Source organism: Haemaphysalis longicornis, unplaced genomic scaffold (genome assembly GCF_048455015.1).
Source record: "Haemaphysalis longicornis isolate Haplotype H1 unplaced genomic scaffold, Haemaphysalis longicornis Haplotype H1 scaffold_7, whole genome shotgun sequence".
NCBI lineage: Eukaryota > Metazoa > Arthropoda > Arachnida > Ixodida > Ixodidae > Haemaphysalis > Haemaphysalis longicornis.
Genome location: NW_027526422.1, coordinates 30,722,332 through 30,739,121, shown reverse-complemented (window position 1 = coordinate 30,739,121; position 16,790 = coordinate 30,722,332).

Sequence of the window (16,790 nt, the reverse complement as noted above, 5' to 3'; positions counted from 1 at the left end):
GATATCACCATATGGGCTGCGCGTGGCAGCAACGGACACATTGAGGACACGCTGCAACGCGCGGTGCAAGCTGTAGAGACCAGCCTCACGGACACGGGCCTCAAATGCTCGCCGGCCAAATCGGAATTGCTCATTATCACCCCTCGGCGCCCCCGTTCATCGGGCCCGCCCGACATCAACCTCTATACGGCCGACGGCAACAACATTCCCAAAGTCGACCGGATCCGAGTACTGGGCATGCACACCCAAGCTAACGGAGCCAATTCTTTCACTGTGCAAAGGCTCCTGGGCAAGATCGCCGCCGCCATGACGCTCATCCGCAAAGTAGCCACTCACCACGCGGGAATGCCGGAGGCCAGCATACTTCGACTGGTCCAGGCGTTCGTCGTTAACCACATTGCCTACATAGCGGCCTACCACAATTGGACGCAGACGGAAACGCAACGTCTAGATGCGGCCCTCTGCCGGGCATACCGAGAGGCCCTCGGTCTCTACCGGTGCGCCCGGACGGACCGCCTCGATGCCCTGGGGGTCCACAACACGATTGCTGAAATTGCAGAAGCCCAGCGAGTCAATCAACTCCACCGCCTCTCCAACACGCTCACGGGCCGCTACATACTTGACAGAGCGGGCCTGCGCCCTATCCGTGCCCTGCCACCAGAAGTGCAATCCCTTCCCTCGCCCTTTGCCCGACGCCTCAGTGTTGCACCCCTGCCCAAGAACATGCACCCCGGAATTCACGACGCACGACGCCAGGCTCGGGCGCGAGCTCTGGACAAGCTCTACACAAACGACACAGGAGCCCGCTACGTAGACGCCGCCGCCTACCAAACCCGTCCGGGTTGGTTCGCGGCCGCGGTCGTGACGGCGACCTCGGGAACAATTGCCACAGCGGCTAGCTTTCGTGCCGACACGCCGGCGCAGGCCGAGGAGATGGCGATCGCCCTGGCAGCCACGGATCCGCACTGCACTGCGATCCTTAGTGATTCTAAGACGGCCATTCGTAACTTTGAAGCCAATACAATCACGTTGCCGACAGCGAGACTTCTCACCAACACCGCCACCCCCTCCAGCAGTCCTGTGCACCTCATCTGGTTCCCAGCCCACTTGGACCACGCCCTGATTAGGGACAGAGCCCACAACCGCAACGTCGATGCGGACCGGGCCGCCCGCGATCTAACCAGTCAGGCATCCCCTCGGGCGAGGTCCCCCAGGCCACTAACAGGCCCTGGGTCGGAACTGCTGGACCCCTCGGAGACACGGCTAGAATCACCCACCCCGCTCGAAGACTACGGTTCTATACTGCGCTGGTACAGGGACTGCAGGCGTCGCCTCCCAGCTCCCCACCCAAGACTCACCCGCAGTGAAGGAGTGTTATTGCGCCAGATACAAACGGACTCAGTGCTCACCCCTGTGTTGGGCCAACATGTGGCTCCGGAAGTGTATCCCAGTGCAGTGTGCGCTGTGTGTTGTGGTACGCTAGTCGATATCCTTCAGTGCTTTCCCCAAGACCCCGCACCCTCTAGCCTCCGGCAGCTACCAGCCTTCGTGTGTAGAGCCATCACCTCGTCCGACTACAACACCCAGAAGTTAGTCGTCCAGTGCGTCCGGGAGGCCCTGGAGCGGCAGCGGGCAGGCGCGGAGGGTCCCTCGGGGCCGCGCTCCGGCCGCCCGAACTGTGGCTCTTAGTGCCGGCCCGGTCGTCGCCATTAGGTGCCACCGGACCGTGTTCTGTTTTCAATAAAGTTTTCTCTCTCTCTTCAGCCGACCGCTCGTTTTGAACGCGTGAGAGCCGCTGCTGCCATTGCTGTTATCAAGCGCGCAAGTGGAATGATTTCACGATTTGTGTGAACGCCGATAGAAATTTAGCCTAGGCGCCTATGCCATAGAGTTTCTCTATGGCCTATGCTTCCTGCGTCCGAAAAATTCTTGCCATAGAGATAATATACTGATTGTTGCTAAAAGCTTTGGCGCCATCTTGAGATTGCGAAGCCGATGGGTGGGACGAAATTTCCGCTGTTTGGGCAGTTTCGGTTTCGTATCCGATTCTAACGCGCATGCGATTTTTCGACCTGTTTTGCGGAAAAAAAGTGCGCGTTACAATCGGGTAAGTACGGTATGCTTTTAATGCTGACCCGTGTTACCCCACATCCTGCCCATATAACGTCGCTGCAGCGCGAAATTTGAGTCCTTTAATATCCCGGCCTATTTTCGGCTAAGAAAACGTTTTCCGTGGCTGTAATTGACCTGAGTGAGTCCCAAAGGCGAGTTCTTTAAAATTAAACAAGGTTGCATTTTGCCAGGATATAAAAACATTTGGTTGATCCCTCCTTCATAGGAATCGGTAAAACACGAAAGTGAGATGTGCCTTCACAGGATCAGTTGAATGTTTATTCTGCATCGATATGAACTTGCACATCGCTATTTATATTTCGTCGGTATAACACCGTCAGACGCATCAACACTAGACACTGGATTGCACGCGCCGGAGCACTGCGTAAACCCGAATGAAACCACACGCGCTCGCAAACCATGCGAGCGATACCGAACGGGTTGCCAGCGAATCGTTTGGTGAACTCACGGTCCGCTGCAGCGAAAGAGTGTGATTTGCGGGGCTGTCTTGTGGATGTGCTTGGCGAGCGACGACCTGCTGGCGCGTTGCTTTGGCAAATGTGTGGCCACTGTGTTCCTGCCCCGTGTAGTTTACGGCAGTCGGTTGCGTTGTGACTAGCTCAGCTGGCGCCAACTGTCGGCGCTCATTAGCATCGTGATGCCCTACTTCGCTTCACCTGTCTTAGACGGCTGCACCATATAAATGGAGGAGGTTATAGGAAGGGTGTATGGCGCGTTCATACAGCTGTATGCGCTTCAGCTCATGGCGCAGTAGCGGTGACGGAGAACCCGACTCGAATCCTGGCGCCGCCGCGTCAATGGAACTTTTTCTGGCGATGTCATTTCCGTGACGGATATGACGTCATTCAGATCTTTGTGGATCCTGGCATAAAACACTTTCGTGCTAAGAATTACTCCCACCTCCCCTCGCGGGAACCCTTGTGTAGATGCGACGCATAGGGGGTTCCGTTGCTGTTTCCGTTAGGTTGATTCTCCCATCGCGTGAAACGTGCCGTGAACCCCCTGCCGCGGCTATGACGCAACACAATCCAACACAATCCACTTTAATCCAATCCAAATCCAAGCCAAGCCAATCCAAGCCAAGCCAAGCCAAGCCAATCGAATCCAATCCAATGCCCCTCGCGAGAGAGTGTTCGCTATCGGAGAGCAGAGGGGGTGAGCGGCGGAGAGCGCAGCTCGCGCGGCGAGGAGAATGGGGGAGGGGTGTGGATGGACAACAACAACGCCGAATGGAGGGACAAGGCGAGTGAATGAGATGCAGTCGCATCTAAAAAACTGCTGCATTTCATGATTCCATGACGTTGAAAGAACAGAATGGATGAAGAAAGTGGCAATTCATCTTTTTACCAATTTTGAGTGGTTCAAGTAGTAGTTTACATTTAGATTTACCGACCGGGATTTTTACTGCCTGTATGCGGGTGTTCATGTTGTATGTCAACGTTCAAATCCAGAAATAGTAGGGAATAAAAGGGCGGTGAGTTTATCGTAAGGCTCGGGCCAAGAGCACGGTGCTCGAAGATTTTAAGCATTTCATCGGCACGCACAAAGGACACGATTTTTTTAAAAAGCAGAAAATCATCAATGTGCCTGAACGCACACTGAATTACACCCTTCAAGGAAGTGTAAACATTACTATCCATAGCTTCCAAAACATTTTCCCGAAGAACTGGGCTACAATGGGCCCTAGACACACACCACTTTTCTGTGTGCGAATTTTCCTTTGCCATATATGGTAAAGGTTCAACCTATGTAGGAAGACAAAAAATTTAAGAAAGGCTCTACCGAAGTACCACAAATGCTAGTAGAGGCTTCTATATAGAAAGACAAAAAATAAGAAAGGCACTACCGAAGTACTCAAATGCTATTAGAGGCTTCTATATAAAGACAAAAAATGTAAGAAAAGCTCTACCGAAGTACCACAAATGCTAGTAGAGGATTCTATATAGAAAGACAAAAAAAAAAATAAGAAAGGCACTACCGAAGTACCATAAATGCTATTAGAGGCTTCTATATAGAGAAAGACAAAAAAATTAAGAAAGGCTCTACCGAAGTGCCACAAATTCTAATAGTGGCATTTATATAGGAAGACAAAAAAATTTAAGAAGGGCTCTACCTAAGTACCGTAAATGCTAGTAGGGGCTTCTATATAGAAAGACAAAACATTTAAGAAAGGCTTTACCGAAACACTACAAATTCTGGTAAAGGCTAACTCATCATTTTCGCTGGTGGCGAATTTCTTCGCAGTGGACAACTCAGTTCCGGGAAACGAGTAATAAAGGCCTACAACATCGTCGCAGAGATGTTGGTACCCTTTGAAACCTTTGCTATTTTGGGTGCTGTTTTAGATTATGGTGCACGTTCAAGGTCCCCAGGTGTTCAAAATTAATCCGGAACCCTCTACTACAGCGCGCCTTATAGTCCAGGTGCAGGATCGGCATTTTAAACTCCCAAAATCTGAAAGAAAATTTTCAAACGTTTGTAAGTAACTGCAGAGTTTCAAACGCGGAAGGAATTATCTGATTGTCTGCCTTGTGGGTTTCTATTCTAAAAAAAGAAAGAAATCCAATTCCAGTTTCGTAGCTATTTCTACTTTTGAGCCTAATCTCTCCACGTTCAAAGGGACACTAAAGGTTGAATAACTTCTTTGTTTTAACTCAACGATCGTATACGTTCCGTAGCTCTCTCGGGTTTTATTCGACGAGCATCGATGTCTAGCTTGCTGAGAAATATATAATGAAAGCCGCCATTCCTCTCCCTAGTTTTTCTTCTATTTTTACGCGACGTTGAGCAGAACGTTGTAAAGTTCCCAGAACAATAAGCCGGGGCCCTATACTCGGCTTCACTCGATCGCCGCCATCTTCATGAGCGCCTGTTCCCATAGGCGTTCACTTTCAATTGCAAGGATTGGAATCCAAACATGAAGGAGTTGTTTTTCATGCCATCATCGTAGGGCGTTGCCCAGAAAGAAGTGGCCATGGCTCATGATCAAAAAATGCATGAAAAAAAAATATGCATGAATGCATCTTTTTACCGCGTTTTTACGCAAGGCAAAAGCATTTCAACAAAATCAAAACTAAAACAGAGACTACCGCTTTGGCTGAAGCATCCTGTTTTACTATGTTTCCTAGCTCTGATTCGTGTCTTTAAAAAGCACAGCATGAGAAAAACTTCCTGTACACATTTGTTTTACACTTACATGTCCCTGCTGCCTCATCTGTTTGATTCAGAAAAAAATGGCTGCGTATCTGCTCCTTCCGTTGCAAATGTCGACAAAAGACGATAGTCGACTGGCGCCCCTGCCAAGTAAACGCCTCCCTTCTCTTTCCCGCTCACCTCTCATGCTGTTCCTCTCCCGTCTCGTTCCTCCCAAGATAACACGCTAGAGGCTTGCTCAAGTCAATTTAAATTTACCGCGTTCCACTGTTCCAGGACGGGTGCCTCGATGCCATGCCAGCGCTGCTGTACGTCGGAGACGCACGTGAATCGAGGCACCGTACTCCAACGTTTATAAGCCACGTTGCCCAACTCCATGTGCGTTCCAAGCGGAACGTGGATCCTATCTAGCGGAACCTTTCGTTGCTGTTGCCGTTTGATTTCTTAAATGCCGCCAGGAGCTATAGTAGCACTGACAACAGCAGGCGACAGTTTTTAGCCGTTGATGTAGTATTTCGTTTGCTATCGCAAAAACCACGCATCCGTGAGTTTTTAAATAAAGGGATCCCTCATAAGTGATATTTGCAGTGTCGACACTGCAAATATCACTTATGTATTGATTTTCTCCCGTATATTTGCGTAATATCTTGTTCTTGTTCAACAATGTTGACAAGTATGAACAGTGACACCGGACTTCGACGTTTAGATTTGGCTGTGGGTTTATAAGACTACTGCGCAGTTTATTTTTACTTTGCCGGGTGGCTGAATCGAACGAGTCACAGACAGACATACAGAGAGACCAAAATTTCTGCGTTTAAGTAGCCCAAGAAAGACTATCGTCTTTAAATAAAAAAAAAAACATTGCGGCAAATTACACCAATCCCGCTTCACCATGCATGCATTCGCGATTCGTGATGCCACAAAATGCAGTGTGGGAAACTGTACGCGGTGGCAATGCCTGTTTTATACGCTTTTGGCAATTTCTGAATTAATAAGCAGCTACTGTTGCTGCGGGTGGTATATGTGTATTCAGGACATTCTAATCTACCGACATAAGCCTGCTTGATTTTACATTTCACGTACCTTTAAACCTCTCAAAATGCCCTGGACTTTTCCTTCATGTCGTAAATTTTTACGTTAAGTTGTTTGTAGTTCTTTACTGGCGCGGCCTCGGCTTTGTCAGAAGAGAGGTTGTTATTCATTCAACCTTTTGCCGACAAAATAGTCGGCCCCTTTGCCCAATCGCAGTTATATATGCAGCGATCACAGGCAGTCCTACAGAAGACGTCGACGCCCTGTGTGACGCACCTTGTTACGTATGGTCCCGCCGACGGGCTTTCTTTCAGCACTCCTCGGCTGTGCGGCGAAGCCACTACGTGCGCCTTCCAAACAAGCCCCACCGTATCGGTGACTCATGTTTTCACGTTTCGACAAGCTTGGGTCAGACGCCTCACTTTCGGCGCGCTTCAAACTCCGGCGGTTGCCAGTGACACGTAGAGAGGCGCCCAAGGACACAGAGGCCCCGCGATCGCCGCGGAGTCCTCCTCTCTCCCCTCTCTTGGACTCAACGTGCGCCGATGCTACCGACTGCTCACGAACTCTGGAAAGAGGGTTGTGTGTGTCTGTGACGTTCGTGGCGTGTGCACATTCTAGAGGGGACGCTGTTTTGACCGTTGCCGCTTTTCGGTATAAACAGAGCCGTCCAAGCGCTGTAGATCCATTCCTGTAAGAGCAGAGAATCAATGCTGTGGCTCTGCTCGAGTCCTGTACTGTTACCTCGCCCGTCGGGGTGTTGTTCTTTGGCTTCGGCTCACCTCTCGCTATGAAGTAAACAGTTACGTTAGCCTACGGCTTCTGGACTTCTTCACGGCTGCAACAGCGGCTGGCCGCTCTTCACACCACGCTACCACACGTATGTCGGAGGCGACGGAGCTCGGCTCGGGTCGTACCACCCGGTCGCAACAACCTGTAGCGTTGTGCAACGTTGGGTCTTTTGGAGATTTCCCTGGACATTGCCACCCCCCCCCCCCCCCCCAGCGATGATTCGGTGCACACGTTACGTCCAGGCGAACTAGAAGTACTCTTAGGCGAAGGAGACGTAGACGCCCAAGTATATCCGGACTGACATCTTATAGACGGGAGGTAAATGTCAGATACCTTAAAGCATGGGAAGAATTGACAGTACACACTGCTTCCCTAGCGGTGCTGGTGCAGTTGACCTAATAGAGTAGTGTGATGGACGGAAGGTAGGGGGGGGGGGGGTCGGTCCCCTTAACTACGCTACATAGACTGTCCCCCACTCACCTCCTTCTTCCCTCTCTTTCTGTCTTCCTACCCTTTGAAACCCCCCCTTCCCTTCCCTGGGCTGGGTTGCATGAAGGTGAACTCCCCGTTAAGTTCAACAATATCCCCAGTTCTTTGCTCTTCCCAGCTTTCTTAATAAATCACCACCCCCACCACTCTCCCCTCCTCAATGCGCCTGCGTACCGTTCTATCTAACGTAATCGACTAATTTGAAATGTAGTTTACGGATCTCTAACTGACCCTTAGACGTCGGACAAATAATTGGAAAAAGTGGTCAATTAAACATTGATAAATGTTTATTTACCGCATTGCAAATAAAAAAAATTTAGTGCATTCCTGCTCTGCGAATAAAGGTGGCCGGTGAAGCAAAGCGCAGTCCAAGGAATCCACAAAACAAAACACGTTTGTTTCTAATTTGCGATTGCGAATACTTCCTAGCTAATTAGCTGAAGGGAACTTGGAAGGACTAGAGTCTCATTATAATAGGCGGGCAAAATGGGGCTGCCCGTTTCGTTCCCGTAGAAACTATGCCCGCATGCAGTGACAGCAGACGGGAATTCCCTAATTACGAAAGGTAGATGAAACTCGGCGTAAAGTTAGCGACGTCTTAGCGGCTAGCTCTCATATAATTTGTTTCCGTATAGTTTCGACAAAACAAGTGTTGCAGCAGTTTTCTGTAACAGTACTCTCTTCGTAGACGACGCCCATGTATTGGAAGCAGACGGGAATTCTCTGACGTTTTTACAACTTCACCGTGAACTAATTACAACAAGTAAATGAAACTCGGCGTAATTAAGGGGAAGGAGAACAGCGCAGACCGGTCGCCCAGGTGGTCCGAATGCTCGGCCTATAGTTTCGGCCGAATGAAAAGTCTTTGGTACAACTGAAGAGTCGCCTTAGTGGCCAATTTCAGCATGATTTTTTTTTTCAAGATATTTACATTAGATTTAGACCTGCAGAGCATTTTACACAAGCTCTGGGGAGGGCACGTACCATTCTTTGTCGACGCTACTCCCGTTAACGCTCGCTGTATACGGGGAAACCGAGAGATATTAAACTTCGCTGTCAAACTCACTCCTCAGCGTTGCGGCCGCCAAGGAAAGCATAATACCACACTTACGTAATAGCAAGTAAGTAGGATGCCCGTTGGCTCGCGGATAAGTTTAGTATAAGTTGAAGAACCCGCAATCAATCAGGTGGTACTGTACGGAGCAGACTCGGTTGGGTGCTGTGGTCTCCTACATTTATTCAGGTCGCGTAGGCACGGCCAGAACGAGCGGCCGCCCAGCTGCTGACTCGACGTTCCATCTGTTGTCGCGTGCAACTGCTCACGTGTCAGTCCAGTCCATTGATGGTGATTGTGGCGCTCATGATGAGGATGGCGATGTTGTCACCACAATTTCGATCAACCAGGTGATAGAGAAATGCGCGGAATATACTCAACCCCTATGTATAGCCTTCATAGATTATGAGAAAGCTTTTGACTCGGTCGAAACCTCAGCAGTCATGCAGGCATTGCGGAATCAGGGTGTAGACGAGCATAACGTAAGAATACTATGGGATATCTACAATAAATCAACAGCTACCATCATCCTCCATAAGGAGAGCAGTAAAGTACCTATAAGGAGACACAATCTCTCCAAAGTTACTCACAGCATGTTTACAAGAGGTATCCAGAACATTGTATTGGGAACAGGTGGGCGTAAGGGTTAATGGAGAATACCTCAGTAAGTGTAACCTCAGATTTGCTGATGACGTTGCTTTGCTAAGTCGGGGGACGAACTGCAAAGCACGATTACCGCACTGGACAAGCAGAGTAAAATCATGGGCCTGAAAATTAATATGCAGAAAACTAAAATAACGCTCAATAGTCTTCGGAGAGCACAGTGGTTTGAATTAGGTGGCAAGGCAGTGGAAGTGGTAAGGTAATTATCTACTTGGGCCAAGTAGTGACCTCGGATCCCAACCACACCCGCCGCGGTGGCTCAGTGGCTAAGGCGTTGCGCTGCTGAGCACGAGGTCGCGGGTTCGATTCCCGGCCGCGGCGGTCGCTTTTCTGATGGAGGCGAAAAGCAAAAACACCCGTGTGTACGAGATTTCGGCGCACGATAAAGATCCCCAGGTGATCAAAATTAATCCGGAGCCCTCCACTACGGCGCGGCTCATCGCCTGCGTTGCGTCGGCGCGTTACACCCTACAATCAATCAATCAATCCCAACCATGAGGCAGAGATAATTAGAAGTATAAGAATGGGGTGGATCGCTTTCGGCAGCCATTCTCAGATAATCAATGACAGCCTACCACTGTCCCTGAAGAGGAAAGTGTATGACAGCTGCATCTTACCGGTACTCACCTACGGGGCAGGAACGTGGAGGCTCACTAAGAGGGTTCAACTTAAATTGAGAACGACTCAGCGGGCAATGGAGCGGAAGATGATAGGTGTAACATTAAGGGACAAGAAGAGAGCGGAGTGGGTCAGGGAACGAACGCGTGTTAAGGACATACTAGTAGAAATTAAGAATAAGAAATGGACGTGGGCAGGGCATGTAATGCGAAGGCAAGATAACCGTTGGTCATTAAGGGTAACAGAGTAGATCCCTAGAGAAGGCAAGCGTGGCAGGGGGTGGCAGAAAGCTAGATGCGCAGATTAGATCAAGAAGTTTGCGGGGATAAATTGGTCGCAGTTAGCGCAGGAGCGGGGTAATTGGAGATAAATGGGAGAGGCCTTTGCCCTGCAGTGAGCGTAGACAGGCTAATGATGATGATGAAGTTGAAGAAAGTTGGGAAGAGCGTCGAATGAAATCTAGTTTAACAAAATAAGACCTTAAGTGTGCGTGATCATGCGCACTTAAGGTCTTAAGCTTAAGACCTTAAGCTTAAGGTCTCACTTATACGACCTAGGTCGTATAAGTGAGGTGCAACATAGTGGTCAAGTCAGGGGTGAACATGATGTGACACCTACGGTGCGCCTATGCTGACGTCATTGCGACAGGCGCCCCAAGAAACAGCGTACTCACCTATAATACACGCTATCGAGCAGGTGACCTTGAAATGACGTTGCCACGTTGCTTTCAGAACGAAAGCTTTTAGCCGACGGGGCCTATAAATGTCATTAGTTCGAAGTTGAATAGTCAATTACTGAGTTCGAAACGTGGAAGACTACAGATGCGCACTTACCATCAACTCTGTACACCGGAAACTGTTGGTGGCCCAGGCCCTACAGACACCATATTCCCCGTCAATCGGTGCACAGAGTGTACTTCGCGCCAAAGCAAACTTCACCGTTTTGTCTCTGTGCCCATGCCTGGAACCGAAGTGCAGCATATGTCTGGAACTGCTGCTGCGTCCGAACCGGCATGTCTCGGCGATAGACCGAACCTTAGACCGAAAACACTGACAGTACCGACTGCGGCAAAGGCAACCTCTCGAGCCAACATTTAAAGGAGCCATGAAGACCAAATTCAAGTTTGGCTCATAAAAAGACTGCTTTGTCCCGATAACAGTGGTGACAATTTGATGTCAAACATCGAGATTAATCGAGATATAAAAGAAAACAGATGAAGCAGTGGCGGCTCCCCGGCAACTTTCCGGAGATTTATCAATGACGTCACAGCTTTTTGTCGGTGCGATCGGCGGCCGCCGACCTAAGCAACCGCCCAGAAATATGGCTGGGCCTCTTGTTCCGTTTGATCGTATTACTTTAGTGTTAACGCGCAGTTAACACAAAGATGACTATGTGTTTTGTGCTGGCACATATTACGTCACACTTGCCCATATGACGTCACTGTAGTGCGAAATTTGAGTTTCTCACTTCTTTTCGTTGTTGTTAAAAACGTCTTTCGTGGCTCTAATGGAGCTTCGTGCACTAAGCTCCATTCGAGTCAGTCATGGGTTACAAAAGGCTAGTTATTTCAAACTGGATAGCTTTATATCGTCTGATTCTTTTCTGACGGAGGCGAAAAGTGAAAATGCCCGTGTGTTCGAGATTTCGGCGCACGTTAACGGTCCCTTGCAGGTGGTCAAAATTAATCCGGAGCCCTCCACTACGGCGCGCCTCATCGCCGGTGTAGCTTCGGCGCATCAAACCCCACAATCAATCAATATATTAATTGTCTTCTTGGCCCATTTAAGCAAAGCTGAATTTACAGACAGGTGCCAATTGTGTTGATGCGGCTTTCGCTGTCAATTCTTCGGCGGAATGGCGTATTAATATTTATTCGCTGCAACCTGAAGCTGGAGCAGGCGTAGGCGTGTACAGGTAAGGCAGCGCGAGCGCACGTGGTCGTCTTTTCCTGCGCAAAAAGGGGGGCCGCCTTGCTGCAAGGTCACGGAGACCGTGGCGGATGTTCGCAATTCACACGACCGCATAACGGCGGAGCGTCGTTAGCAGCAAGTGCGAAGAGAAGCACTTGATAATGGACCGAGATTAGGTCTCGTCAACATGTTTGTGCAACAGGGACAATTTTAGCAGCCGCAATCTTATTTTTAGACGCAAGCTGGCCTCCATTTCTTCCTGTTTTCATTCCCGTGATCAGGCATACGTGAGGAGCGGCGGAGGTTGATACAGTTCGCCGACTATGTATACGCGTATACAGCGCGTAATCGCACTGGCCTAACCCAATCCTATGGCGTACTTTTCTAAACGGTTTCCGACGCTGGTGCTTGCAAAGCCCAACTGAATAGAATTCGGTAAATGTTTGGCGGGTAGCCCGTCCCTATGACAATAAGGAGTTTTTTTTTTCTTTTTTATTTTTTTTTTACAGCGACGTTGTCATGCGCTAGGCTCCGACCAACATTTCCTGCGGATATCGGGTCACGTCGACAAAGAATCGCACCCGCTCGCTTCAGAGCAGGTTTAAAATAATCGATAGCTGTAAATGTGATGAGGCAACTTGGAGAGAGAGAGAGAGAGAGAGAGAGAGAGAGAGAGAGAGAGAGAGAGAGAGAGAGAGAGAGAGAGAGAGAGAGAGAGAGGAATATTTTGGTAATGAGCATTAGATGTGGGGTGGTCCCTCATTTAGGAACCGATGCGCCGTCTTGGCTCGACTGGCGCTCTCGATCAGCAGAAGTTGGTCTTATGGCAGGTAGCTGCAATATCTCCCATTGCTCAGGAAATGGGGAACGGGGTGGCGGGTCTCGGTTGTTGTGGCACTCCGACTTAACGTGTTCGATTCTGTAACCAACCAGGTATCCCGGAAAAACATCGCACTGAAACTGCCTGCCAAGACGACTCGATCGGTCATTACTCCCAGTTTCATTTTCTTGGAAAAACTAGTAGGCTCACAGTGAACTTGTAAACGTCACAGACTCACAGTATTCCCGTCTGAGCGATTGCGGGGTTTAACACTCCCAAGATACACCTGGTCTACAAGGAGCGCCGTAGTGAAAGGCTCCGGCCTCCGGATTAATCTAGACCACCTGGGGATCTTTAACGTGTGCCGAAATCTCGACCACGGGCGTTTTCGCTTTTCGCCTCTATCGGAAAAGCTGCCACCGCGTCCGGGACGTATTCCCGTCTGCTGATGGCCGTCCACGGTGGGAATATGATTACAGAAAACGGCTGCAGCTCGTGTTTTATCAAAACTACCCCGAGACAAATTGTATAATTAAGGGGGGACACTGGTCTTGAGGACTATTTTCGAAAAAATCAATTTTCTGCATCAATTTTATTTGCAGTGTACAGGTCCCAAAGAATGTACCTGCAAAATCTCATAGCTGCACCATAAGTATTTACAAAGCTGTCGCCCTTTAAATTCGCCCAAGTGACCATTTTTGCCTATGTATCCAACCTTCGTGCCTCGTTTTCTCAGAACGAATTTTTTTCCCACGAGGTCGACTGTCGGGTACAATATCTTGAGATGTACTGGTCAGATGTGCTCCATCCTTGCTACATTCAAAAGCTTATGAACTGAGAAGTGCAATAAAACCACAAAAATATAGAATTTCCCCAGGTGAAAATATGTCTTTTTCTAGCTGGATTATTGAACCAAAAATTCCCTCTAGCTAGAAATATTCTAGCAAGAAATATCAGAATTTCTAGCTAGAAATTCAGTTTCTAGTTTATTTCTAGCTGGATTGAGATTTACTTCTAGCTAGCATTTGTCAGTCCAGCTAGAAGAAAAAAACCCCGCAAGCTGGAAATAATCGTCTCTAGCTAGACTAAGAATTTTTCTAGTTAGAAGCTGTCGATTCCAGCTAGAATCTAATAATCTAGTCAGAAATGAAGCGCAAAATTATGATTCCTTGTTAGAAATGCTCTTTCCATTTTAACAGGGGTCGTTTTACTAGCACAAGATTTTATGCAATACGTTTTATGAAAACATTGGAAATTCATAACCTGACACATTTAATAGGTTTACAGTGTTTGCGGAAACAACTTCAAAATTACTTCTGTAGTGTAGTTGCACTCCCTGGTCCTGTTACAGCACACAGAGATAACAACTATTCGAGTATTTCATGGGTAGATAATTAAAAAATTGTCCGAAATGGAAATGCATAACAAGTTGCACAACTCGGACCTTACACCACATAGACGAAAACTGACTGCATATTTGTGCTCAGGATGTTAAGATACTCAATGTGTAAATCTCAAGCACATAGGTTAAAAAAAAAAGCGCAACGAACACAGGGACAATGGCGTCGGCTCGGGTGAGCCAGCATAGCGGCGTCGGGCAGCAGCAGCTCTTCCCGTCCCGAAAATTTATATTTAAATGTGTAGTAAAGGCAGCACCCGCGTTCATTTAGTTAGGAACGCTCGTTGGGTTGGTTCTTACGAAAGTAAGCGAAACATCAAACCACCACGCCGGATCGCACGCCGATCAACGAACGCCCGCGCAGCTCCCCTGCCGTAGTTTGAACCGTGGCGACACCGACCGGAACGGGCGGAAACTATAATGGCAAACTGTTCGCATGGCGACGCAGTGAAACATCCCCCTCGCGAGGGGCACGATCAAATGCAGAGCATTTCCGGGGGCGCACGACGTTAAGTAGTTTGCGTTACGTTAATGTTGTTGCACTTGTGGCAACTGCTGACGAGAGAGCGCTCGTCAGCAGTAAAAAAAAAAAGCTTTGTGGCGCAGTGGGTAGAGCACCATGTACGTTGCGTTCCGCCCGCAGGGTCGAGGGATCGAAACCAGGCGCCGGATAGTATTTTTTTTATATATAGTGTAAGGGGAGGGGTTCGGACTACGACTACGGACACCTACGGACGTCAACGCGGGTGACATCGTGAGTTACTGAAATGCTCTGCATTTAAAATAACGAAAATGACCTCAAGACCAGCGTCCCCCTTAATTTTGCATAAATTCTAAGGAAGTAATGTGTATGCGTCTTAATGCGATCAATATAGTTGTGGGAATCGTGGAGAACCGCGGCCCGCGAACCCGAGCCGGCCCGCGCTTCGGGAGAGACGCGTTGCGCTGAAACCGGTCCGGAGCTCCACTGGTTCATCGGCGCGCCCCAGGAGATGGTACCACCGGTCCATGCGGGGCAGAGGCGCATAGGCGCGCGGGCGGCGCGAACATGTGCGCGCGGACGACGGAGTCTCGCCGGAGGCCCGGTCGGGGCAAGATCGGCGGAATAGCGCGGCGCTGGCGGATACCCTGTATCTCAGGTGGGAACTGCTGTTTGCGCGCACCGTGAGTGCCTGCCTCCCGTTCGCGGTCACGACCCGGACGGCGTGATTCGTAAACGCCGTCGAGCCTTGTGCGCGCATGCTTTGGGAGTTCATAAATAAACGGCTGTGCTTCGGCACTATTGTCTACTGTGTTCTCGTATCGGCGAACCTCGCTGGGCTGCCGTAGGCTCGGGAGTCGGCGTGGTTGACACGCCGGGAGCTAGCGTGGTGGCCTACGTCGGAGTAGTGGCCTCCCTGTTCTGTGGTACTGGCTAGGTCGCCCCGAAGAACCCCACGACATTCCACATAGTAAATCGCCGTACAATATATGCATAGCCCACCAATACAACTTCGCTGGTCCTCCATCTTCACAGTAGTGGAAAGGTTCTAAATGTCATCTGCTATTCTGGTTTGATTTACGTCAAGTATATTTTTTGATCAAAGCTGGTCGACTTTTCGCCCTCATTGTGGTGAACAATGACAAGGAGAGCTTTATTGTGATCGCACAAAGCGGCCGAAACGACGCTGTCGCTACCAAACGAGTGCGATACCGAATGTCAATCGTTTTCAAATTGTGATTAGGACCATTTTGAGTTGGCTTGCGTGATAAAAGGCTGGCAGGGCTGTATTTTGGTCCTGGCGCACAGGCACGCTGTAATTCATTTACTTAAGGAAATTCAGTTATAAGCCGTTTCACAGATGTTTTCCTGGACCACGCGCAGCCACCACAGCTAAAGCGGCGTCACATTATTCATCTTCTAAAAGAAATAAGTAACTATGAATTGTAACGAACTGGACAAAATACGGCATGGTTGTAGAGGCGCATTAGCGATAGACTATACCTAGTATAATTTGTTCGATCCGTGCACTGAAGTGCCGCATCAATTCAACTGGAAATTCATGAAGCCTGTTTTGCATGGCCCCTTTAAAGCTAAAACTTTAGACGGGCCATGCAAGCAAAATACAAGTTTGTTTTATTCGGATGATTTCCTGTTTTATAGTGCCCCCAGCGCTTGCCCGGCACCAAATGATGCCTTATTCACTGAGAAATTAAACAATTTAAGCTATAATTTTTAATCTCCCGCTTATTCGTGTATTTCGTGATGTCTGGGATGACGTATCACGGGCAAGTAGTGGAGCGAACGCAAATATGCGGACTGCAGCTGCAGCGAATGGCAGAACACATTATTTTCTGTCAGCCCTCCTAGATGGCGCCACCATACTTCTCAGGGCCGCTGCCCACCTTCACTTTGTTTTTGTCCGGATTTGTGCCTGGATAATGTTTGTTACGGTTGATAGTACTAGCAGAGTCCTTCAATGCTGGTACTAGTTTCGTGAAACAATAAGTACGCTAGACAGAGTCGAAGAAGACATTGTCGCTTATGCCAGTTGGCCAGTGTAAGCTCAACGCTCCAGACAGATGCAGCAATCTTTTGAATGAACCAAACATGAATTTTAAAGTGAAGCTTTTAAATGCAGAGCATTTCAGTAACTCACGATGTCACCCGCGTTGACGTCCGTAGGCGTCCCTAGTCGTAGTCCGCACCCCTCCCCCTACACTATATAAAAAAAATACTATCCGGCG